General features: G+C 58.5%; 1 pseudogene; it reads right to left on the bottom strand.

Annotated features, from left to right (window-relative positions):
* LOC129393865 (protein FAM27D1-like) overlaps nt 1-24,099 on the bottom strand; it is a 38,555-nt pseudogene extending 14,456 nt beyond the window's left edge.
* Between the last annotated feature and the right edge of the window lie 2,124 nt (nt 24,100-26,223).

Below are 26,223 nucleotides of genomic sequence, written 5' to 3'. Positions count from 1 at the left end.
CACTAGGCCTTGAGACCCATGGGATCATTCTGTGCTGCAGCCAGGCCCTGCCGGCTTGACCAGATGTGGTGAGCCCATCCTGTCTCACTCGGAGAGGGCCAAAATCGCATCTCAACGGGAGTCCAGAGAACATAGCAGGCGTCCTGAAGCTCGCCCTCCCTCGGTGGAAGTGGGCTCAAGCAGCTCCTGCGGACAGGACCCCTGGGGGTTTGGGCCTGGGACAGGACGAGACACCCGCGGCCTCCTCTCCCACGCCGCCCCAAACAGGACCCAGAATCCAGCCGCCGCCGCGGAGGCAGCAGGGGCAACATGGCCGCCGCGCGGCGGCGGCGATATTTAAAGGGGAAGCAGCCTGTCAGGAGTGGAGCGCGAATCGGCTCAGCCAATGCGCATGCGCGAGGCGCCAACGGTTTCTCCAGTCACAGTGGTTCCCACGGTTGTCTTAGAAACCAGGCCCCGAGGCTTGGCAGAGCAGGAGCCCTCCGTGGCACTGCTTGGGTGTTGAGGCTCTGAGGCTAAGGCTCACCTCTCCACGGGGTCGAAGGGAATATCTCCAGATGCCAGGAGTCGCAAAGGGCCGACCATGATGATGAAACCCCAAGCGGAGACGGGGGAAGCAGCACGGGATACCAGCCTCAGGCCTGCACGGATGGTGTTGGTTGGAGTGAGTCTCCCCCAAAGTCGTGCCGCCGTCCGTGATCTCGATGACGGGTCGGCTTGCGTGCCCCTGGGCTGCTCTCCTCTGCTGTATGACTCTGTGTGTGTGTATGTGTGTGTGTGTGTGTGTGTGTGTCTGTGAGTGTCTCCCATTCTCTCTTCTCTCTCTGCCTCTCAGTCTCTGTGTGTTTCTTTCCCACTGTCTGTGGTTTTGTGCCAGCCGAAGTTGCGTCATGGCTACCAGGTCAGTGGAGGATTGGGGGTGTTGCGAATTTTGCAGAAACCTCTTTGCTCCTCTGGTAGGCATTTGAAAACGTGGCTTGGGTCAGGCACAGGCGGCCCCCCCAACCCCCGGGTCCCAGGTGTTCTTTGATTTTCCTTGGCATTGATGGAAACGTCAGCCGTTTAACCCTTCCACCGGCACATACCTGGACACCACCCTTTGTTTCGCCGTCGCCCCGTATGCCTCCGGTGTCACACATTAACACCAACTGCTGTGGGATTGGCCAGTGCCACGCCTGGTCACATGGTCTCCCCCTCGGATTCGCCTGTGTTCCTCATTGCAGGTGTCCTGGAAAGCGCGGTCGGCTTTCCGGAACCCCAGGGCTTTTACAAGCCGGGCAGGCCACTGCTCTTTCAAGGGAGGAGGGAGGCAGAGGGCTGATGGATGAGTGAATTTGCAGCTGACACTAGGCCTTGAGACCTATGGGATCATTCTGTGCTGCAGCCAGGCCCTGCCGGCCTGACCAGATGTGGTGAGCCCATCCTTTCTCTCTCGGAGAGGGCCAAAATCGGATCTCAACGGGAGTCCGGAGAACACAGCAGGCATCCTGAAGCTCCCCATTCTTCAGTGGAAGTGGGCTCAAGCAGCTCCTGAGGACAGGACCCCTGGGGGTTTGGGCCTGGGACAGGACGAGACACCCGCGGCCTCCTCTCCCACGCCGCCCCAAACAGGACCCAGGATCCAGCCGCCGCCGCGGCGGCAGCAGGAGCATCTCCGCCACTGTGCGGCGGCGACGATATTTAAAGGGGACGCAGCCTATCTGTCAGGAGTGGAGCGCGAATCGGCTCAGCCAATGCGCATGCGCGAGGCGCGAGCGGTTTCTCCAGTCACAGAGGTTCCCACGGTTGTCTTAGAAACCAGGCCCCGAGGCTTGGCAGAGCAGGAGCCCTCCGTGGCAGTGCTTGGGTGTCGAGGCTCTGAGGCTAAGGCCTCACCTCTCCACGGGGTCGAAGGGAAGGTCTCCGGATGCCAGGAGTCGCAAAGGGCCGACCATGATGATGAAACCCCAGGCGGAGACGGGGGAAGCAGCACGGGATACCAGCCTCAGGCCTGCACGGATGGTGTTGGTTGGAGTGAGTCTCCCCCAAAGTCGTGCCGCCGTCCGTGATCTCGATGACGGGTCGTCTTGCGTGCCCCTGGGCTGCTCTCCTCTGCTGTATGACTCTGTGTGTGTGTGTGTGTGTGTGTGTGTAGGTGTCTCTGTGAGTGTCTCCCATTCTCTCTTCTCTCTCTGCCTCTCAGTCTTTGTGTGTTTCTTTCCCACTGTCTGTGGGTTTGTGCCAGCCGAAGTTGCGTCATGGCTACCAGGTCAGTGGAGGATTGGGGGTGTTGCGAATTTTGCAGAAACCTCTTTGCTCCTCTGGTAGGCATTTGAAAACGTGGCTTGGGTCAGGCACAGGCGGCCCCCCCAACCCCCGGGTCCCAGGTGTTCTTTGATTTTCCTTGGCATTGATGGAAACGTCAGCCGTTTAACCCTTCCACCGGCACATACCTGGACACCACCCTTTGTTTCGCCGTCGCCCCGTATGCCTCCGGTGACACACATTAACACCAACTGCTGTGGGATTGGCCAGTGCCACGCCTGGTCACATGGTCTCCCCCTCGGATTCGCCTGTGTTCCTCATTGCAGGTGTCCTGGAAAGCGCGGTCGGCTTTCCGGAACCCCAGGGCTTTTACAAGCCGGGCAGGCCACTGCTCTTTCAAGGGAGGAGGGAGGCAGAGGGCTGATGGATGAGTGAATTTGCAGCTGACACTAGGCCTTGAGACCTATGGGATCATTCTGTGCTGCAGCCAGGCCCTGCCGGCCTGACCAGATGTGGTGAGCCCATCCTTTCTCTCTCGGAGAGGGCCAAAATCGGATCTCAACGGGAGTCCGGAGAACACAGCAGGCATCCTGAAGCTCCCCATTCTTCAGTGGAAGTGGGCTCAAGCAGCTCCTGAGGACAGGACCCCTGGGGGTTTGGGCCTGGGACAGGACGAGACACCCGCGGCCTCCTCTCCCACGCCGCCCCAAACAGGACCCAGGATCCAGCCGCCGCCGCGGCGGCAGCAGGAGCATCTCCGCCACTGTGCGGCGGCGACGATATTTAAAGGGGACGCAGCCTATCTGTCAGGAGTGGAGCGCGAATCGGCTCAGCCAATGCGCATGCGCGAGGCGCGAGCGGTTTCTCCAGTCACAGAGGTTCCCACGGTTGTCTTAGAAACCAGGCCCCGAGGCTTGGCAGAGCAGGAGCCCTCCATGGCAGTGCTTGGGTGTCGAGGCTCTGAGGCTAAGGCCTCACCTCTCCACTGGGTCGAAGGGAAGGTCTCCGGATGCCAGGAGTCGCAAAGGGCCGACCATGATGATGAAACCCCAGGCGGAGACGGGGGAAGCAGCACGGGATACCAGCCTCAGGCCTGCACGGATGGTGTTGGTTGGAGTGAGTCTCCCCGAAAGTCATGCCGCCGTCCGTGATCTCGATGACGGGTGGGCTTGCGTGCCCCTGGGCTGCTCTCCTCTGCTGTATGACTCTGTGTGTGTGTGTGTGTGTGTGTGTGTGTAGGTGTCTCTGTGAGTGTCTCCCATTCTCTCTTCTCTCTCAGCCTCTCAGTGTTTGTGTGTTTCTTTCCCACTGTCTGTGGGTTTGTGCCAACCGAAGTTGCGTCATGGCTACCAGGTCAGTGGAGGATTGGGGGTGTTGCGAATTTTGCAGAAACCTCTTTGCTCCTCTGGTAGGCATTTGAAAACGTGGCTTGGGTCAGGCACAGGCGGCCCCCCCAACCCCCGGGTCCCAGGTGTTCTTTGATTTTCCTTGGCATTGATGGAAACCTCAGCCGTTTAACCCTTCCACCGGCACTTACCTGGACACCACCCTTTGTTTCGCCGTCGCCCCGTATGCCTCCGGTGACACACATTAACACCAACTGCTGTGGGATTGGCCAGTGCCACGCCTGGTCACATGGTCTCCCCCTCGGATTCGCCTGTGTTCCTCATTGCAGGTGTCCTGGAAAGCGTGGTCAGCTTTCTGGAACCCCAGGGCTTTTACAAGCCGGGCAGGCCACTGATCTTTCAAAGGAGGAGGGAGGCAGAGGGCTGATGGATGAGTGAATTTGCAGCTGACACTAGGCCTTGAGACCCATGGGATCATTCTGTGCTGCAGCCAGGCCCTGCCGGCTTGACCAGATGTGGTGAGCCCATCCTGTCTCACTCGGAGAGGGCCAAAATCGCATCTCAACGGGAGTCCAGAGAACATAGCAGGCGTCCTGAAGCTCCCCCTCCCTCGGTGGAAGTGGGCTCAAGCAGCTCCTGCGGACAGGACCCCTGGGGGTTTGGGCCTGGGACAGGACGAGACACCCGCGGCCTCCTCTCCCACGCCGCCCCAAACAGGACCCAGAATCCAGCCGCCGCCGCGGCGGCAGCAGGGGCAACATGGCCGCCGCGCGGCGGCGGCGATATTTAAAGGGGACGCAGCCTGTCAGGAGTGGAGCGCGAATCGGCTCAGCCAATGCGCATGCGCGAGGCGCCAACGGTTTCTCCAGTCACAGTGGTTCCCACGGTTGTCTTAGAAACCAGGCCCCGAGGCTTGGCAGAGCAGGAGCCCTCCGTGGCACTGCTTGGGTGTTGAGGCTCTGAGGCTAAGGCTCACCTCTCCACGGGGTCGAAGGGAATATCTCCAGATGCCAGGAGTCGCAAAGGGCCGACCATGATGATGAAACCCCAGGCGGAGACGGGGGAAGCAGCACGGGATACCAGCCTCAGGCCTGCACGGATGGTGTTGGTTGGAGTGAGTCTCCCCCAAAGTCGTGCCGCCGTCCGTGATCTCGATGACGGGTCGGCTTGCGTGCCCCTGGGCTGCTCTCCTCTGCTGTATGACTCTGTGTGTGTGTATGTGTGTGTGTGTGTGTGTGTGTGTGTCTGTGAGTGTCTCCCATTCTCTCTTCTCTCTCTGCCTCTCAGTCTCTGTGTGTTTCTTTCCCACTGTCTGTGGGTTTGTGCCAGCCGAAGTTGCGTCATGGCTACCAGTTCAGTGGAGGATTGGGGGTGTTGCGAATTTTGCAGAAACCTCTTTGCTCCTCTGGTAGGCATTTGAAAACGTGGCTTGGGTCAGGCACAGGCAGCCCCCCAAACCCCCGGGTCCCAGGTGTTCTTTGACTTTCCTTGGCATTGATGGAAACGTCAGCCATTTAACCCTTCCACCGGCACATACCTGGACACCACCCTTTGTTTCGCCGTCGCCCCGTATGCCTCCGGTGACACACATTAACACCAACTGCTGTGGGATTGGCCAGTGCCACGCCTGGTCACATGGTCTCCCCCTCGGATTCGCCTGTGTTCCTCATTGCAGGTGTCCTGGAAAGCGCGGTCGGCTTTCCGGAACCCCAGGGCTTTTACAAGCCGGGCAGGCCACTGCTCTTTCAAAGGAGGAGGGAGGCAGAGGGCTGATGGATGAGTGAATTTGCAGCTGACACTAGGCCTTGAGACCTATGGGATCATTCTGTGCTGCAGCCAGGCCCTGCCGGCCTGACCAGATGTGGTGAGCCCATCCTGTCTCACTCGGAGAGGGCCAAAATCGGATCTCAACGGGAGTCCGGAGAACACAGCAGGCGTCCTGAAGCTCCCCCTCCCTCGGTGGAAGTGGGCTCAAGCAGCTCCTGAGGACAGGACCCCTGGGGGTTTGGGCCTGGGACAGGACGAGACACCCGCGGCCTCCTCTTCCACGCCGCCCCAAACAGGACCCAGGATCCAGCCGCCGCCGCGGCGGCAACAGGAGCATCTCCGCCGCTGTGCAGCGGCGACGATATTTAAAGGGGACGCAGCCTATCTGTCAGGAGTGGAGCGCGAATCTGCTCAGCCTATGCGCATGCGCGAGGCGCGAACGGTTTCTCCCGTCACAGAGGTTCCCACGGTTGTCTTAGAAACCAGGCCCCGAGGCTTGGCAGAGCAGGAGCCCTCCGTGGCAGTGCTTGGGTGTCGAGGCTCTGAGGCTAAGGCCTCACCTCTCCACGGGGTCGAAGGGAAGGTCTCCGGATGCCAGGAGTCGCAAAGGGCCGACCATGATGATGAAACCCCAGGCGGAGACGGGGGAAGCAGCACGGGATACCAGCCTCAGGCCTGCACGGATGGTGTTGGTTGGAGTGAGTCTCCCCCAAAGTCGTGCCGCCGTCCGTGATCTCGATGACGGGTCAGCTTGCGTGCCCCTGGGCTGCTCTCCTCTGCTGTATGACTCTGTGTGTGTGTATGTGTGTGTGTGTGTTTGTGTGTGTGTGTGTGTGTGTGTCTGTGAGTGTCTCCCATTCTCTCTTCTCTCTCTGCCTCTCAGTCTCTGTGTGTTTCTTTCCCACTGTCTGTGGGTTTGTGCCAATCGAAGTTGCGTCATGGCTACCAGGTCAGTGGAGGATTGGGGGTGTTGCGAATTTTGCAGAAACCTCTTTGCTCCTCTGGTAGGCATTTGAAAACGTGGCTTGGGTCAGGCACAGGCGGCCCCCCCAACCCCCGGGTCCCAGGTGTTCTTTGATTTTCCTTGGCATTGATGGAAACCTCAGCCGTTTAACCCTTCCACCGGCACTTACCTGGACACCACCCTTTGTTTCGCCGTCGCCCCGTATGCCTCCGGTGACACACATTAACACCAACTGCTGTGGGATTGGCCAGTGCCACGCCTGGTCACATGGTCTCCCCCTCGGATTCGCCTGTGTTCCTCATTGCAGCTGTCCTGGAAAGCGTGGTCAGCTTTCTGGAACCCCAGGGCTTTTACAAGCCGGGCAGGCCACTGATCTTTCAAAGGAGGAGGGAGGCAGAGGGCTGATGGATGAGTGAATTTGCAGCTGACACTAGGCCTTGAGACCCATGGGATCATTCTGTGCTGCAGCCAGGCCCTGCCGGCTTGACCAGATGTGGTGAGCCCATCCTGTCTCACTCGGAGAGGGCCAAAATCGCATCTCAACGGGAGTCCAGAGAACATAGCAGGCGTCCTGAAGCTCGCCCTCCCTCGGTGGAAGTGGGCTCAAGCAGCTCCTGCGGACAGGACCCCTGGGGGTTTGGGCCTGGGACAGGACGAGACACCCGCGGCCTCCTCTCCCACGCCGCCCCAAACAGGACCCAGAATCCAGCCGCCGCCGCGGAGGCAGCAGGGGCAACATGGCCGCCGCGCGGCGGCGGCGATATTTAAAGGGGAAGCAGCCTGTCAGGAGTGGAGCGCGAATCGGCTCAGCCAATGCGCATGCGCGAGGCGCCAACGGTTTCTCCAGTCACAGTGGTTCCCACGGTTGTCTTAGAAACCAGGCCCCGAGGCTTGGCAGAGCAGGAGCCCTCCGTGGCACTGCTTGGGTGTTGAGGCTCTGAGGCTAAGGCTCACCTCTCCACGGGGTCGAAGGGAATATCTCCAGATGCCAGGAGTCGCAAAGGGCCGACCATGATGATGAAACCCCAAGCGGAGACGGGGGAAGCAGCACGGGATACCAGCCTCAGGCCTGCACGGATGGTGTTGGTTGGAGTGAGTCTCCCCCAAAGTCGTGCCGCCGTCCGTGATCTCGATGACGGGTCGGCTTGCGTGCCCCTGGGCTGCTCTCCTCTGCTGTATGACTCTGTGTGTGTGTATGTGTGTGTGTGTGTGTGTGTGTGTCTGTGAGTGTCTCCCATTCTCTCTTCTCTCTCTGCCTCTCAGTCTCTGTGTGTTTCTTTCCCACTGTCTGTGGTTTTGTGCCAGCCGAAGTTGCGTCATGGCTACCAGGTCAGTGGAGGATTGGGGGTGTTGCGAATTTTGCAGAAACCTCTTTGCTCCTCTGGTAGGCATTTGAAAACGTGGCTTGGGTCAGGCACAGGCGGCCCCCCCAACCCCCGGGTCCCAGGTGTTCTTTGATTTTCCTTGGCATTGATGGAAACGTCAGCCGTTTAACCCTTCCACCGGCACATACCTGGACACCACCCTTTGTTTCGCCGTCGCCCCGTATGCCTCCGGTGTCACACATTAACACCAACTGCTGTGGGATTGGCCAGTGCCACGCCTGGTCACATGGTCTCCCCCTCGGATTCGCCTGTGTTCCTCATTGCAGGTGTCCTGGAAAGCGCGGTCGGCTTTCCGGAACCCCAGGGCTTTTACAAGCCGGGCAGGCCACTGCTCTTTCAAGGGAGGAGGGAGGCAGAGGGCTGATGGATGAGTGAATTTGCAGCTGACACTAGGCCTTGAGACCTATGGGATCATTCTGTGCTGCAGCCAGGCCCTGCCGGCCTGACCAGATGTGGTGAGCCCATCCTTTCTCTCTCGGAGAGGGCCAAAATCGGATCTCAACGGGAGTCCGGAGAACACAGCAGGCATCCTGAAGCTCCCCATTCTTCAGTGGAAGTGGGCTCAAGCAGCTCCTGAGGACAGGACCCCTGGGGGTTTGGGCCTGGGACAGGACGAGACACCCGCGGCCTCCTCTCCCACGCCGCCCCAAACAGGACCCAGGATCCAGCCGCCGCCGCGGCGGCAGCAGGAGCATCTCCGCCACTGTGCGGCGGCGACGATATTTAAAGGGGACGCAGCCTATCTGTCAGGAGTGGAGCGCGAATCGGCTCAGCCAATGCGCATGCGCGAGGCGCGAGCGGTTTCTCCAGTCACAGAGGTTCCCACGGTTGTCTTAGAAACCAGGCCCCGAGGCTTGGCAGAGCAGGAGCCCTCCGTGGCAGTGCTTGGGTGTCGAGGCTCTGAGGCTAAGGCCTCACCTCTCCACGGGGTCGAAGGGAAGGTCTCCGGATGCCAGGAGTCGCAAAGGGCCGACCATGATGATGAAACCCCAGGCGGAGACGGGGGAAGCAGCACGGGATACCAGCCTCAGGCCTGCACGGATGGTGTTGGTTGGAGTGAGTCTCCCCCAAAGTCGTGCCGCCGTCCGTGATCTCGATGACGGGTCGTCTTGCGTGCCCCTGGGCTGCTCTCCTCTGCTGTATGACTCTGTGTGTGTGTGTGTGTGTGTGTGTGTAGGTGTCTCTGTGAGTGTCTCCCATTCTCTCTTCTCTCTCTGCCTCTCAGTCTTTGTGTGTTTCTTTCCCACTGTCTGTGGGTTTGTGCCAGCCGAAGTTGCGTCATGGCTACCAGGTCAGTGGAGGATTGGGGGTGTTGCGAATTTTGCAGAAACCTCTTTGCTCCTCTGGTAGGCATTTGAAAACGTGGCTTGGGTCAGGCACAGGCGGCCCCCCCAACCCCCGGGTCACAGGTGTTCTTTGATTTTCCTTGGCATTGATGGAAACCTCAGCCGTTTAACCCTTCCACCGGCACTTACCTGGACACCACCCTTTGTTTCGCCGACGCCCCGTATGCCTCCGGTGACACACATTAACACCAACTGCTGTGGGATTGGCCAGTGCCACGCCTGGTCACATGGTCTCCCCCTCGGATTCGCCTGTGTTCCTCATTGCAGGTGTCCTGGAAAGCGCGGTCGGCTTTCCGGAACCCCAGGGATTTTACAAGCCGGGCAGGCCACTGCTCTTTCAAAGGAGGAGGGAGGCCGAGGGCTGATGGATGAGTGAATTTGCAGCTGACACTAGGCCTTGAGACCTATGGGATCATTCTGTGCTGCAGCCAGGCCCTGCCGGCCTGACCAGATGTGGTGAGCCCATCCTTTCTCACTTGGAGAGGGCCAAAATCGGATCTCAACGGGAGTCCGGAGAACACAGCAGGCGTCCTGAAGCTCCCCCTCCCTCGGTGGAAGTGGGCTCAAGCAGCTCCTGAGGACAGGACCCCTGGGGGTTTGGGCCTGGGCAGGACGAGACACCCGCAGCCTCCTCTCCCACGCCGACCCAAACAGGACCCAGGATCCAGCCGCCGCCGCGGCGGCAGCAGGAGCATCTCGGCCGCCGTGTGGCGGCCACGATATTTAAAGGGGACACAGCCTATCTGTCAGGAGTGGAGCGCGAATCGGCTCAGCCCATGCGCATGCGCGAGGCGCGAACGGTTTCTCCAGTCACAGTGGTTCCCACGGTTGTCTTAGAAACCAGGCCCCGAGGCTTGGCAGAGCATGAGCCCTCCGTGGCAGTGCTTGGGTGTCGAGTCTCTGAGGCTAAGGCCTCACCTCTGCACGGGGTCGAAGGGAAGGTCTCCGGACGCCAGGAGTCGCAAAGGGCCGACCATGATGATGAAACCCCAGGCGGAGACGGGGGAAGCAGCACGGGATACCAGCCTCAGGCCTGCACGGATGGTGTTGGTTGGAGTGAGTCTCCCCCAAAGTCGTGCCGCCGTCCGTGATCTCGATGACGGGTCAGCTTGCGTGCCCCTGGGCTGCTCTCCTCTGCTGTATGACTCTGTGTGTGTGTATGTGTGTGTGTGTGTGTGTGTGTGTCTGTGAGTGTCTCCCATTCTCTCTTCTCTCTCTGCCTCTCAGTCTCTGTGTGTTTCTTTCCCACTGTCTGTGGGTTTGTGCCAGCCGAAGTTGCGTCATGGCTACCAGTTCAGTGGAGGATTGGGGGTGTTGCGAATTTTGCAGAAACCTCTTTGCTCCTCTGGTAGGCATTTGAAAACGTGGCTTGGGTCAGGCACAGGCGGCCCCCCAAACCCCCGGGTCCCAGGTGTTCTTTGACTTTCCTTGGCATTGATGGAAACGTCAGCCATTTAACCCTTCCACCGGCACATACCTGGACACCACCCTTTGTTTCGCCGTCGCCCCGTATGCCTCCGGTGACACACATTAACACCAACTGCTGTGGGATTGGCCAGTGCCACGCCTGGTCACATGGTCTCCCCCTCGGATTCGCCTGTGTTCCTCATTGCAGGTGTCCTGGAAAGCGCGGTCGGCTTTCCGGAACCCCAGGGCTTTTACAAGCCGGGCAGGCCACTGCTCTTTCAAAGTAGGAGGGAGGCAGAGGGCTGATGGATGAGTGAATTTGCAGCTGACACTAGGCCTTGAGACCTATGGGATCATTCTGTGCTGCAGCCAGGCCCTGCGGGCCTGACCAGATGTGGTGAGCCCATCCTGTCTCACTCGGAGAGGGCCAAAATCGGATCTCAACGGGAGTCCGGAGAACACAGCAGGCGTCCTGAAGCTCCCCCTCCCTCGGTGGAAGTGGGCTCAAGCAGCTCCTGAGGACAGGACCCCTGGGGGTTTGGGCCTGGGACAGGACGAGACACCCGCGGCCTCCTCTTCCACGCCGCCCCAAACAGGACCCAGGATCCAGCCGCCGCCGCGGCGGCAGCAGGAGCATCTCCGCCGCTGTGCAGCGGCGACGATATTTAAAGGGGACGCAGCCTATCTGTCAGGAGTGGAGCGCGAATCTGCTCAGCCTATGCGCATGCGCGAGGCGCGAACGGTTTCTCCCGTCACAGAGGTTCCCACGGTTGTCTTAGAAACCAGGCCCCGAGGCTTGGCAGAGCAGGAGCCCTCCGTGGCAGTGCTTGGGTGTCGAGGCTCTGAGGCTAAGGCCTCACCTCTCCACTGGGTCGAAGGGAAGGTCTCCGGATGCCAGGAGTCGCAAAGGGCCGACCATGATGATGAAACCCCAGGCGGAGACGGGGGAAGCAGCACGGGATACCAGCCTCAGGCCTGCACGGATGGTGTTGGTTGGAGTGAGTCTCCCCGAAAGTCATGCCGCCGTCCGTGATCTCGATGACGGGTGGGCTTGCGTGCCCCTGGGCTGCTCTCCTCTGCTGTATGACTCTGTGTGTGTGTGTGTGTGTGTGTGTGTAGGTGTCTCTGTGAGTGTCTCCCATTCTCTCTTCTCTCTCTGCCTCTCAGTCTCTGTGTGTTTCTTTCCCACTGTCTGTGGGTTTGTGCCAGCCGAAGTTGCGTCATGGCTACCAGGTCAGTGGAGGATTGGGCGTGTTGCGAATTTTACAGAAACCTCTTTGCTCCTCTGGTAGGCATTTGAAAACGTGGCTTGGGTCAGGCACAGGCGGCCCCCCCAACCCCCGGGTCCCAGGTGTTCTTTGATTTTCCTTGGCATTGATGGAAACGTCAGCCGTTTAACCCTTCCACTGGCACTTACCTGGACACCACCCTTTGTTTCGCCGACGCCCCGTATGCCTCCGGTGACACACATTAACACCAAGTGCTGTGGGATTGGCCAGTGCCACGCCTGGTCACATGGTCTCCCCCTCGGATTCGCCTGTGTTCCTCATTGCAGGTGTCCTGGAAAGCGCGGTCGGCTTTCCGGAACCCCAGGGCTTTTACAAGCCGGGCAGGCCACTGCTCTTTCAATGGAGGAGGGAGGCAGAGGGCTGATGGATGAGTGAATTTGCAGCTGACACTAGGCCTTGAGACCTATGGGATCATTCTGTGCTGCAGCCAGGCCCTGCCGGCCTGACCAGATGTGGTGAGCCCATCCTTTCTCACTCGGAGAGGGCCAAAATCGCATCTCAACGGGAGTCCAGAGAACATAGCAGGCGTCCTGAAGCTCCCCCTCCCTCGGTGGAAGTGGGCTCAAGCAGCTCCTGCGGACAGGACCCCTGGGGGTTTGGGCCTAGGACAGGACGAGACATGCGCGGCCTCCTCTCCCACGCCGCCCCAAACAGGACCCAGGATCCAGCCGCCGCCGCGGCGGCAGCAGGAGCATCTCAGCCGCCGTGCGGCGGCGGAGATATTTAAAGGGGACGCAGCCTATCTGTCAAGAGTGGAGCGCGAATGGGCTCAGCCAACGCGCATGCGCGAGGCGCGAAGGGTTTCCCCAGTCACAGTGGTTCCCACGGTTGTAGTAGAAACCAGGCCCCGAGGCTTGGCAGAGCAGGAGCCCTCCGTGGCAGTGCTTGGGTGTCCAGGCTCTGAGGCTAAGGCCTCACCTCTCCACGGGGTGGAAGGGAACGTCTCCGGATGCCAGGAGTCACAAAGGGCCGACCATGACGATGAAACTCCAGGCGGAGACGGGGGAAGCAGCACGGGATACCAGCCTCAGGCCTGCACGGACGGTCTTGGTTGGGGTGAGTCTCCCCAAAATTCGTGCCGCCGTCGGGGATCTCGATGACGGGTCGGCCTGCGTGCCCCTGGGCTGCTCTCCTCTGCTGTATGACTCTGTGTGTGTGTGTGTGTGTGTGTGTGTGTAGTTGTCTCTGTGTGTGTCTCCCATTCTCTCTTCTCTCTGCCTCTCAGTCTCTGTGTGTTTCTTTCCCACTGTCTGTGGGTTTGTGCCAGCCGAAGTTGCGTCATGGCTACCAGGTCAGTGGAGGATTGGGGGTGTTGCGAATTTTGCAGAAACCTCTTTGCTCCTCTGGTAGGCATTTGAAAACGTGGCTTTGGTCAGGCACAGGCGGTTCCCCCAACCCCCGGGTCCCAGGTGTTGTTTGATTTTCCTTGGCATTGATGGAAACGTCAGCCGTTTAACCCTTCCACCGGCACATACCTGGACACCACCCTTTGATTCGCCAGCACCCGGTATGCCTCCGGTGACACACATTAACACCAACTGCTGTGGGATTGGCCAGTGCCACGCCTGGTCACATGGTCTCCCCCTCGGATTCGCCTGTGTTCCTCATTGCAGGTGTCCTGGAAAACGCGGTCGGATTTCCGGAACCCCAGGTCTTTTACAAGCCGGGCAGGCCACTGCTCTTTCAAAGGAGGAGGGAGGCAGAGGGCTGATGGATGAGTGAATTTGCAGCTGACACTAGGCCTTGAGACCTATGGGATCATTCTGTGCTGCAGCCAGGCCCTGCCGGCCTGAGCAGATGCGGTGAGCCCATCCTGTCTCACTCGGAGAGGGCCAAAATCGGATCTCAACGGGAGTCCGGAGAACACAGCAGGCGTCCTGAAGCTCCCCCTTCTTCAGTGGAAGTGGGCTCATGCAGCTCCTGAGGACAGGTCCCCTGGGGTTTTGGGCCTGGGACAGGACGAGACACCCGCGGCCCCCTCTCCCACGCCGCCCCAAACAGGTCCCAGGATCCAGCCGCTGCCGTGGCAGCAGGAGCAGCATCATGGCCGCCGCGCGGCGGTGGCGATATTTAAAGGGGACGCAGCCTATCTGTCAGGAGTGGAGCGCGAATCGGCTCAGCCAATGCGCATGCGCGAGGCGCGAACCCTTTCTCCCGTCACAGTGGTTCCCAAGATTGTCGTAGAAACCAGGCCCCGAGGCTTGGCAGAGCAGGAGCCCTCTGTGGCAGTGCTTGGGTATCGAGGCTCTGAGGCTAAGGCCTCACCTCGCCACGGGGTTGAAGGGAACGTCTCCGGATGCCAGGAGTCGCAAAGGGCCGACCATGATGATGAAACCCCAGGCAGAGTCGGGGGAATCAGCACGGGATCCCAGCCTCAGGCCTGCACGGACGGTGTTGGTTGGAGTGAGTCTCCCCCAAAGTCGTGCCGCCGTCCGTGATCTCGATGACGGGTCGTCTTGCGTGCCCCTGGGCTGCTCTCCTCTGCTGTATGACTCTGTGTGTGTGTGTGTGTGTGTGTGTGTGTGTAGGTGACTCTGTGAGTGTCTCCCATTCTCTCTTCTCTCTCTGCCTCTCAGTCTTTGTGTGTTTCTTTCCCACTGTCTGTGGGTTTGTGCCAGCCGAAGTTGCGTCATGGCTACAAGGTCAGTGGAGGATTGGGGGTGTTGCGAATTTTGCAGAAACCTCTTTGCTCCTCTGGTAGGCATTTGAAAACGTGGCTTGGGTCAGGCACAGGCGGCCCCCCCAACCCCCGGGTCACAGGTGTTCTTTGATTTTCCTTGGCATTGATGGAAACCTCAGCCGTTTAACCCTTCCACCGGCACTTACCTGGACACAACCCTTTGTTTCGCCGACGCCCCGTATGCCTCCGGTGACACACATTAACACCAACTGCTGTGGGATTGGCCAGTGCCACGCCTGGTCACATGGTCTCCCCCTCGGATTCGCCTGTGTTCCTCCTTGCAGGTGTCCTGGAAAGCGCGGTCGGCTTTCCGGAACCCCAGGGATTTTACAATCCGGGCAGGCCACTGCTCTTTCAAAGGAGGAGGGAGGCAGAGGGCTGATGGATGAGTGAATTTGCAGCTGACACTAGGCCTTGAGACCTATGGGATCATTCTGTGCTGCAGCCAGGCCCTGCCGGCCTGACCAGATGTGGTGAGCCCATCCTTTCTCACTTGGAGAGGGCCAAAATCGGATCTCAACGGGAGTCCGGAGAACACAGCAGGCGTCCTGAAGCTCCCCCTCCCTCGGTGGAAGTGGGCTCAAGCAGCTCCTGAGGACAGGACCCCTGGGGGTTTGGGCCTGGGACAGGACGAGACACCCGCAGCCTCCTCTCCCACGCCGCCCCAAACAGGACCCAGGATCCAGCCGCCGCCGCGGCGGCAGCAGGAGCATCTCGGCCGCCGTGCGGCGGCCACGATATTTAAAGGGGACACAGCCTATCTGTCAGGAGTGGAGCGCGAATCGGCTCAGCCCATGCGCATGCGCGAGGCGCGAACGGTTTCTCCAGTCACAGTGGTTCCCACGGTTGTCTTAGAAACCAGGCCCCGAGGCTTGGCAGAGCAGGAGCCCTCCGTGGCAGTGCTTGGGTGTCCAGGCTCTGAGGCTAAGGCCTCACCTCTCCACGGGGTGGAAGGGAACGTCTCCGGATGCCAGGAGTCACAAAGGGCCGACCATGACGATGAAACTCCAGGCGGAGACGGGGGAAGCAGCACGGGATACCAGCCTCAGGCCTGCACGGACGGTCTTGGTTGGGGTGAGTCTCCCCAAAATTCGTGCCGCCGTCGGGGATCTCGATGACGGGTCGGCCTGCGTGCCCCTGGGCTGCTCTCCTCTGCTGTATGACTCTGTGTGTGTGTGTGTGTGTGTGTGTGTGTAGTTGTCTCTGTGTGTGTCTCCCATTCTCTCTTCTCTCTGCCTCTCAGTCTCTGTGTGTTTCTTTCCCACTGTCTGTGGGTTTGTGCCAGCCGAAGTTGCGTCATGGCTACCAGGTCAGTGGAGGATTGGGGGTGTTGCGAATTTTGCAGAAACCTCTTTGCTCCTCTGGTAGGCATTTGAAAACGTGGCTTTGGTCAGGCACAGGCGGTTCCCCCAACCCCCGGGTCCCAGGTGTTGTTTGATTTTCCTTGGCATTGATGGAAACGTCAGCCGTTTAACCCTTCCACCGGCACATACCTGGACACCACCCTTTGATTCGCCAGCACCCGGTATGCCTCCGGTGACACACATTAACACCAACTGCTGTGGGATTGGCCAGTGCCACGCCTGGTCACATGGTCTCCCCCTCGGATTCGCCTGTGTTCCTCATTGCAGGTGTCCTGGAAAACGCGGTCGGATTTCCGGAACCCCAGGTCTTTTACAAGCCGGGCAGGCCACTGCTCTTTCAAAGGAGGAGGGAGGCAGAGGGCTGATGGATGCGTGAATTTGCAGCTGACACTAGGCCTTGAGACCTATGGGATCATTCTGTGCTGCAGCCAGGCCCTGCCGGCCTGAGCAGATGCGGTGAGCCCATCCTGTCTCACTCGGAGAGGGCCAAAATCGGATCTCAACGGGAGTCCGGAGAACACAGCAGGCGTCCTGAAGCTCCCCCTTCTTCAGTGGAAGTGGGCTCATGCAGCTCCTGAGGACAGGTCCCCTGGGGTTTTGGGCCTGGGACAGGACGAGACACCCGCGGCCCCCTCTCCCACGCCGCCCCAAACAGGTCCCAGGATCCAGCCGCTGCCGTGGCAGCAGGAGCAGCATCATGGCCGCCGCGCGGCGGTGGCGATATTTAAAGGGGACGCAGCCTATCTGTCAGGAGTGGAGCGCGAATCGGCTCAGCCAATGCGCATGCGCGAGGCGCGAACCCTTTCTCCCGTCACAGTGGTTCCCAAGATTGTCGTAGAAACCAGGCCCCGAGGCTTGGCAGAGCAGGAGCCCTCCGTGGCAGTGCTTGGGTATCGAGGCTCTGAGGCTAAGGCCTCACCTCGCCACGGGGTTGAAGGGAACGTCTCCGGATGCCAGGAGTCGCAAAGGGCCGACCATGATGATGAAACCCCAGGCAGAGTCGGGGGAATCAGCACGGGATCCCAGCCTCAGGCCTGCACGGACGGTGTTGGTTGGAGTGAGTCTCCCCCAAAGTCGTGCCGCCGTCCGTGATCTCGATGACGGGTCGTCTTGTGTGCCCCTGGGCTGCTCTCCTCTGCTGTATGACTCTGTGTGTGTGTGTGTGTGTGTGTGTGTGTGTAGGTGACTCTGTGAGTGTCTCCCATTCTCTCTTCTCTCTCTGCCTCTCAGTCTTTGTGTGTTTCTTTCCCACTGTCTGTGGGTTTGTGCCAGCCGAAGTTGCGTCATGGCTACAAGGTCAGTGGAGGATTGGGGGTGTTGCGAATTTTGCAGAAACCTCTTTGCTCCTCTGGTAGGCATTTGAAAACGTGGCTTGGGTCAGGCACAGGCGGCCCCCCCAACCCCCGGGTCACAGGTGTTCTTTGATTTTCCTTGGCATTGATGGAAACCTCAGCCGTTTAACCCTTCCACCGGCACTTACCTGGACACAACCCTTTGTTTCGCCGACGCCCCGTATGCCTCCGGTGACACACATTAACACCAACTGCTGTGGGATTGGCCAGTGCCACGCCTGGTCACATGGTCTCCCCCTCGGATTCGCCTGTGTTCCTCCTTGCAGGTGTCCTGGAAAGCGCGGTCGGCTTTCCGGAACCCCAGGGATTTTACAATCCGGGCAGGCCACTGCTCTTTCAAAGGAGGAGGGAGGCAGAGGGCTGATGGATGAGTGAATTTGCAGCTGACACTAGGCCTTGAGACCTATGGGATCATTCTGTGCTGCAGCCAGGCCCTGCCGGCCTGACCAGATGTGGTGAGCCCATCCTTTCTCACTTGGAGAGGGCCAAAATCGGATCTCAACGGGAGTCCGGAGAACACAGCAGGCGTCCTGAAGCTCCCCCTCCCTCGGTGGAAGTGGGCTCAAGCAGCTCCTGAGGACAGGACCCCTGGGGGTTTGGGCCTGGGACAGGACGAGACACCCGCAGCCTCCTCTCCCACGCCGCCCCAAACAGGACCCAGGATCCAGCCGCCGCCGCGGCGGCAGCAGGAGCATCTCGGCCGCCGTGCGGCGGCCACGATATTTAAAGGGGACACAGCCTATCTGTCAGGAGTGGAGCGCGAATCGGCTCAGCCCATGCGCATGCGCGAGGCGCGAACGGTTTCTCCAGTCACAGTGGTTCCCACGGTTGTCTTAGAAACCAGGCCCCGAGGCTTGGCAGAGCAGGAGCCCTCCGTGGCAGTGCTTGGGTGTCGAGTCTCTGAGGCTAAGGCCTCACCTCTCCACGGGGTCGAAGGGAAGGTCTCCGGACGCCAGGAGTCGCAAAGGGCCGACCATGATGATGAAACCCCAGGCGGAGACGGGGGAAGCAGCACGGGATACCAGCCTCAGGCCTGCACGGATGGTGTTGGTTGGAGTGAGTCTCCCCCAAAGTCGTGCCGCCGTCCGTGATCTCGATGACGGGTCGGCTTGCGTGCCCCTGGGCTGCTCTCCTCTGCTGTATGACTCTGTGTGTGTGTGTGTGTGTGTGTGTGTGTGTGTGTGTGTGTGTGTGTCTGTGAGTGTCTCCCATTCTCTCTTCTCTCTCTGCCTCTCAGTCTCTGTGTGTTTCTTTCCCACTGTCTGTGGGTTTGTGCCAGCCGAAGTTGCGTCATGGCTACCAGTTCAGTGGAGGATTGGGGGTGTTGCGAATTTTGCAGAAACCTCTTTGCTCCTCTGGTAGGCATTTGAAAACGTGGCTTGGGTCAGGCACAGGCGGCCCCCCAAACCCCCGGGTCCCAGGTGTTCTTTGACTTTCCTTGGCATTGATGGAAACGTCAGCCATTTAACCCTTCCACCGGCACATACCTGGACACCACCCTTTGTTTCGCCGTCGCCCCGTATGCCTCCGGTGACACACATTAACACCAACTGCTGTGGGATTGGCCAGTGCCACGCCTGGTCACATGGTCTCCCCCTCGGATTCGCCTGTGTTCCTCATTGCAGGTGTCCTGGAAAGCGCGGTCGGCTTTCTGGAACCCCAGGGCTTTTACAAGCCGGGCAGGCCACTGCTCTTTCAAAGGAGGAGGGAGGCAGAGGGCTGATGGATGAGTGAATTTGCAGCTGACACTAGGCCTTGAGACCTATGGGATCATTCTGTGCTGCAGCCAGGCCCTGCCGGCCTGACCAGATGTGGTGAGCCCATCCTGTCTCACTCGGAGAGGGCCAAAATCGGATCTCAACGGGAGTCCGGAGAACACAGCAGGCGTCCTGAAGCTCCCCCTCCCTCGGTGGAAGTGGGCTCAAGCAGCTCCTGAGGACAGGACCCCTGGGGGTTTGGGCCTAGGACAGGACGAGACACCCGCGGCCTCCTCTTCCACGCCGCCCCAAACAGGACCCAGGATCCAGCCGCCGCCGCGGCGGCAGCAGGAGCATCTCCGCCGCTGTGCAGCGGCGACGATATTTAAAGGGGACGCAGCCTATCTGTCAAGAGTGGAGCGCGAATGGGCTCAGCCAACGCGCATGCGCGAGGCGCGAAGGGTTTCCCCTGTCACAGTGGCTCCCACGGTTGTCGTAGAAACCAGGCCCCGAGGCTTGGCAGAGCAGGAGCCCTCCGTGGCAGTGCTTGGGTGTTGAGGCTCTGAGGCTAAGGCCTCACCTCTCCGCGGGGTGGAAGGGAACGTCTCCGGATGCCAGGAGTCACAAAGGGCCGACCATGATGATGAAACCCCAGGTGGAGACGGGGGAAGCAGCACGGGATACCAGCCTCAGGCCTGCACGGACGGTCTTGGTTGGGGTGAGTCTCCCCAAAATTCGTGCCGCCGTCGGGGATCTCGATGACGGGTCGGCCTGCGTGCCCCTGGGCTGCTCTCCTCTGCTGTATGACTCTGTGTGTGTGTGTGTGTGTGTGTGTGTGTGTGTGTGTGTGTAGTTGTCTCTGTGTGTGTCTCCCATTCTCTCTTCTCTCTGCCTCTCAGTCTCTGTGTGTTTCTTTCCCACTGTCTGTGGGTTTGTGCCAGCCGAAGTTGCGTCATGGCTACCAGGTCAGTGGAGGATTGGGGGTGTTGCGAATTTTGCAGAAACCTCTTTGCTCCTCTGGTAGGCATTTGAAAACGTGGCTTTGGTCAGGCACAGGCGGCTCCCCCAACCCCCGGGTCCCAGGTGTTCTTTGATTTTCCTTGGCATTGATGGAAACGTCAGCCGTTTAACCCTTCCACCGGCACATACCTGGACACCACCCTTTGATTCGCCAGCACCCGGTATGCCTCCGGTGACACACATTAACACCAACTGCTGTGGGATTGGCCAGTGCCACGCCTGGTCACATGGTCTCCCCCTCGGATTCGCCTGTGTTCCTCATTGCAGGTGTCCTGGAAAACGCGGTCGGATTTCCGGAACCCCAGGTCTTTTACAAGCCGGGCAGGCCACTGCTCTTTCAAAGGAGGAGGGAGGCAGAGGGCTGATGGATGAGTGAATTTGCAGCTGACACTAGGCCTTGAGACCTATGGGATCATTCTGTGCTGCAGCCAGGCCCTGCCGGCCTGACCAGATGCGGTGAGCCCATCCTGTCTCACTCGGAGAGGGCCAAAATCGGATCTCAACGGGAGTCCGGAGAACACAGCAGGCGTCCTGAAGCTCCCCCTTCTTCAGTGGAAGTGGGCTCATGCAGCTCCTGAGGACAGGTCCCCTGGGGTTTTGGGCCTGGGACAGGACGAGACACCCGCGGCCCCCTCTCCCACGCCGCCCCAAACAGGTCCCAGGATCCAGCCGCTGCCGTGGCAGCAGGAGCAGCATCATGGCCGCCGCGCGGCGGTGGCGATATTTAAAGGGGACGCAGCCTATCTGTCAGGAGAGGAGCGCGAATTGGCTCAGCCAATGCGCATGCGCGAGGCGCGAACCCTTTCTCCCGTCACAGTGGTTCCCAAGATTGTCGTAGAAACCAGGCCCCGAGGCTTGGCAGAGCAGGAGCCCTCCGTGGCAGTGCTTGGGTATCGAGGCTCTGAGGCTAAGGCCTCACCTCGCCACGGGGTTGAAGGGAACGTCTCCGGATGCCAGGAGTCGCAAAGGGCCGACCATGATGATGAAACCCCAGGCAGAGTCGGGGGAATCAGCACGGGATCCCAGCCTCAGGCCTGCACGGACGGTGTTGGTTGGAGTGAGTCTCCCCCAAAGTCGTGCCGCCGTCCGTGATCTCGATGACGGGTCGTCTTGCGTGCCCCTGGGCTGCTCTCCTCTGCTGTATGACTCTGTGTGTGTGTGTGTGTGTGTGTGTGTGTGTGTGTGTGTGTGTGTAGGTGACTCTGTGAGTGTCTCCCATTCTCTCTTCTCTCTCTGCCTCTCAGTCTTTGTGTGTTTCTTTCCCACTGTCTGTGGGTTTGTGCCAGCCGAAGTTGCGTCATGGCTACCAGGTCAGTGAAGGATTGGGGGTGTTGCGAATTTTGCAGAAACCTCTTTGCTCCTCTGGTAGGCATTTGAAAACGTGGCTTGGGTCAGGCACAGGCGGCCCCCCCAACCCCCGGGTCACAGGTGTTCTTTGATTTTCCTTGGCATTGATGGAAACCTCAGCCGTTTAACCCTTCCACCGGCACTTACCTGGACACCACCCTTTGTTTCGCCGTCGCCCCGTATGCCTCCGGTGACACACATTAACACCAACTGCTGTGGGATTGGCCAGTGCCACGCCTGGTCACATGGTCTCCCCCTCGGATTCGCCTGTGTTCCTCATTGCAGGTGTCCTGGAAAGCGCGGTCGGCTTTCCGGAACCCCAGGGATTTTACAAGCCGGGCAGGCCACTGCTCTTTCAAAGGAGGAGGGAGGCAGAGGGCTGATGGATGAGTGAATTTGCAGCTGACACTAGGCCTTGAGACCTATGGGATCATTCTGTGCTGCAGCCAGGCCCTGCCGGCCTGACCAGATGTGGTGAGCCCATCCTTTCTCACTTGGAGAGGGCCAAAATCGGATCTCAACGGGAGTCCGGAGAACACAGCAGGCGTCCTGAAGCTCCCCCTCCCTCGGTGGAAGTGGGCTCAAGCAGCTCCTGAGGACAGGACCCCTGGGGGTTTGGGCCTGGGCAGGACGAGACACCCGCGGCCTCCTCTCCCACGCCGCCCCAAACAGGACCCAGGATCCAGCCGCCGCCGCGGCGGCAGCAGGAGCATCTCGGCCGCCGTGCGGCGGCCATGATATTTAAAGGGGACACAGCCTATCTGTCAGGAGTGGAGCGCGAATCGGCTCAGCCCATGCGCATGCGCGAGGCGCGAACGGTTTCTCCAGTCACAGTGGTTCCCACGGTTGTCTTAGAAACCAGGCCCCGAGGCTTGGCAGAGCAGGAGCCCTCCGTGGCAGTGCTTGGGTGTCGAGTCTCTGAGGCTAAGGCCTCACCTCTCCACGGGGTCGAAGGGAAGGTCTCCGGACGCCAGGAGTCGCAAGGGGCCGACCATGATGATGAAACCCCAGGCGGAGACGGGGGAAGCAGCACGGGATACCAGCCTCAGGCCTGCACGGATGGTGTTGGTTGGAGTGAGTCTCCCCCAAAGTCGTGCCGCCGTCCGTGATCTCGATGACGGGTCGGCTTGCGTGCCCCTGGGCTGCTCTCCTCTGCTGTATGACTCTGTGTGTGTGTATGTGTGTGTGTGTGTGTGTGTGTGTGTGTGTGTGTGTGTCTGTGAGTGTCTCCCATTCTCTCTTCTCTCTCTGCCTCTCAGTCTCTGTGTGTTTCTTTCCCACTGTCTGTGGGTTTGTGCCAGCCGAAGTTGCGTCATGGCTACCAGTTCAGTGGAGGATTGGGGGTGTTGCGAATTTTGCAGAAACCTCTTTGCTCCTCTGGTAGGCATTTGAAAACGTGGCTTGGGTCAGGCACAGGCGGCCCCCCAAACCCCCGGGTCCCAGGTGTTCTTTGACTTTCCTTGGCATTGATGGAAACGTCAGCCATTTAACCCTTCCACCGGCACATACCTGGACACCACCCTTTGTTTCGCCGTCGCCCCGTATGCCTCCGGTGACACACATTAACACCAACTGCTGTGGGATTGGCCAGTGCCACGCCTGGTCACATGGTCTCCCCCTCGGATTCGCCTGTGTTCCTCATTGCAGGTGTCCTGGAAAGCGCGGTCGGCTTTCCGGAACCCCAGGGATTTTACAAGCCGGGCAGGCCACTGCTCTTTCAAAGGAGGAGGGAGGCAGAGGGCTGATGGATGAGTGAATTTGCAGCTGACACTAGGCCTTGAGACCTATGGGATCATTCTGTGCTGCAGCCAGGCCCTGCCGGCCTGACCAGATGTGGTGAGCCCATCCTGTCTCACTCGGAGAGGGCCAAAATCGGATCTCAACGGGAGTCCGGAGAACACAGCAGGCGTCCTGAAGCTCCCCCTCCCTCGGTGGAAGTGGGCTCAAGCAGCTCCTGAGGACAGGACCCCTGGGGGTTTGGGCCTGGGACAGGACGAGACACCCGCGGCCTCCTCTCCCACGCCGCCCCAAACAGGACCCAGGATCCAGCCGCCGCCGCGGCGGCAGCAGGAGCATCTCCGCCGCTGTGCAGCGGCGACGATATTTAAAGGGGACGCAGCCTATCTGTCAGGAGTGGAGCGCGAATCTGCTCAGCCTATGCGCATGCGCGAGGCGCGAAGGGTTTCTCCCATCGCAGTGGTTCCCACGGTTGTCTTAGAAACCAGGCCCCGAGGCTTGGCAGAGCAGGAGCCCTCCATGGCAGTGCTTGGGTGTTGAGGCTCTGAGGCTAAGGCCTCACCTCTCCACGGGGTCGAAGGGAACATCTCCAGATGCCAGGAATCGCAAAAGGCCGACCATGATGATGAAACCCCAGGCGGAGACGGGGGAAGCAGCACGGGATACCAGCCTCAGGCCTGCACGGACAGTGTTGGTTGGGGTGAGTCTCCCCCAAAGTCGTGCCTCGGTCCGTGATCTCGATTACGGGTCGGCCTGCATGCCCCTGGGCTGCTCTCCTCTGCTGTATGACTCTGTGTGTGTGTGTGTGTGTGCGTGTGTGTTTGTCTGTGTGTGTGTCTCCCATTCTCTCTTCTCTCTCTGTCTCTCTGTCTCTGTGTGTTTCTTTTCCTCTCTCTATGGCTTTGTGTGTGTATTCCCGTGTACGTGTGTGTCTTTGGCCGAATGTGCCCTTTGCGCCACAAAGCAGTTCGTGGCATGGTGGCCTGTCTTTGGTCAGCCTCTTTCTGCGTCTCTGCCTGGGTCGTGAGGCCGGCTGTCAATCGTTCTCACCGTGGAGGATCCGCTTGGTGTGTGTGAAAGCCTGGCCCACGTGAGGAGATGCGTCGCTCCCGGAGCAACTGAAATCTCATCCCCATCCTGTGTGTCCTCTTTTCTAGGATCAAGATGAACACACTGCAGCCGAGGACAAGAGCCCCAGAGGGACTCTTTGTCCCACAGGAGAGCAGTGGAACAAGAAAAGACGCTTTTATCTTTTCACGGCTCTTCTCTGAGAAATGAAGCCACTCCACGATACAGTCAGCAAGAGGAAACCGGGAATGGAAGATGGCAACAATCCCTGTCACTGGAATGCTGGCCTCTCTGGACAAGCCACCCTTTTGTAACCCCACCCTTACGCCCGTGGCAGTGGCACGGTGCTGTATCCTACCTGGGCTTTGGCCTCTGCTCTCTCCTCCCTCTGGCTCTGCCTCCCCTATTTCTCAGGGGCCTGGATGCCTTTCGCTCTGACCGAATGCCTTCAACAAAGATGACTTCCCAGTCCGTAAGGGAGACACTTCCTGGAGGTCCGTGTGATGATCGTTTCTCTCTCCAAACCTGTTTCTGCTTAATTGGGCAGGTATCATGACCCAGGAGCTCTTGGCTTCCATACGTGTCTCAGGCAGGGAAGCTTCCTTCTTCCCCACATTTCCCCTCATGTGTGGGTGGATTGCCTAGAATGAGCGCTATGAGACCGTGACTGGCCTTGTCTTCCAGGACAGGTGGTGTCCCATTTCCTCTGCATTTCCTGTCTCATTCTTGAGGGACATCCTCTCCTCTGCTCCTGGGTGGCCTGACTCCCTTGATCTTCTGGAAGAGCTGATGTGGACTTGAAGCCCCATCTGCGACAATAAGAACACAGTGACTCGTGACTATGTCTTGACTGAAATGCAGGCCTTGAATCTAATCATTATGTTGAAAAGAGGTGTTGAGCCTACGAAATGAAGGCATGTCTGGAAAAAGAGACACAGCAGTATGTTACAGCCAAACTATAACCTAAATCCCACGAACGTATGTCATCCCACCTGCTATTCGTTTCTGTCAGAGCTGTCACCCAGTGATCTACAAACGAGAAAGGGGAGCAACAGCTTTGAAAAGAAATGCTACCTTTTGGGTAGTGAAGGCCGCTATGTGGCTGATACCTCATGCTCCTTGTGTTATTTCCACCCCTTCGGTGGTACTCCATGAATTTCACCCCACATCTGAGAAATGGCTGGTTCAGCAAGCTAACAGCATACAGATCCTACTCTTTTCTATTTTAACCAAAAAAATTCCTAAGTGGTATTCCTTAAATCTTGAGCAAGTACGATTCCTTAAATCTTGAGCAAATCTTGAGAAAACTGTGTCCTACTAAAATTAAAAGGTATTCTCCTGGGAAGTGGGCCCTATGTCTATTAAACATACTTAGCAAAATCTCTTGCTGTGTCGGTATTTCCAGAAGGTCCTTAGCACTCACCAGGAACAGTGGTTGCCTCTAGGAATGAAATGGGATGACGGAAGACCTGGGGAGCCGTAGCAGAAGGAGACACTCATGATGCACCTTTTGGCCATTGGTAGTTATTTTCCAAATGCATGGTGTGCCTTGTATTGAACCAGAACTAGTAATTATAATACCTTGCATTTATATAATGTTTTGCAGCTGTATTAATGTCTTCATATCAGTTCTCTCATTTGAGTCTCTGTTGTTTGCATGAGGTTGCATTACCAGCCCCATTTTGCCACTGAGGAAATTGAATTCAAAGAATTCAAAGGGCTTTAGAGATTTACTATGAGGAAATATTGGAGGCCAAGCTAAAACATAAGCTACCAAACACTGAGCAAATCTTTCTTCCACCACACCACATTACTCTCAAGGAGGAGGGAGAGAAGAAATGAGGAAAAAAAGCCAAATTTTTTCCTTCAAATGTAAGTAGTTAGAATCATCAGTTTTGGAATGTATTATCAGTAAATGAACCAAGGTGATCTTCCTGAGGCCAATTTAAAATCTAATTCAAATTATTTTAATTATTAAACAGTAAGATGTCTTCCCTTTACGTTTAATTCAACAAGCATAAAGAACAGCATAAATTTTAATTATCTGAGAATAATTAGGAACACATTTCTTTCCTATCACTCTTAGGGCCAAATCACATTTCTAAAGTGAAACCTAATCTAAGAACTTTCCAATACAATATCATATAATTAGGTAATTTAAAAATATATTTTGAAAATGAAATCTCTAAGCATCATTCATTAACAGACTC

Source organism: Pan paniscus, chromosome 15, assembly GCF_029289425.2.
Source record: "Pan paniscus chromosome 15, NHGRI_mPanPan1-v2.0_pri, whole genome shotgun sequence".
NCBI classification, from domain to species: Eukaryota; Metazoa; Chordata; class Mammalia; order Primates; family Hominidae; genus Pan; species Pan paniscus.
Note: the sequence above shows the minus strand (reverse complement) of the source record. Positions and strands in the feature narration are given on the sequence as shown.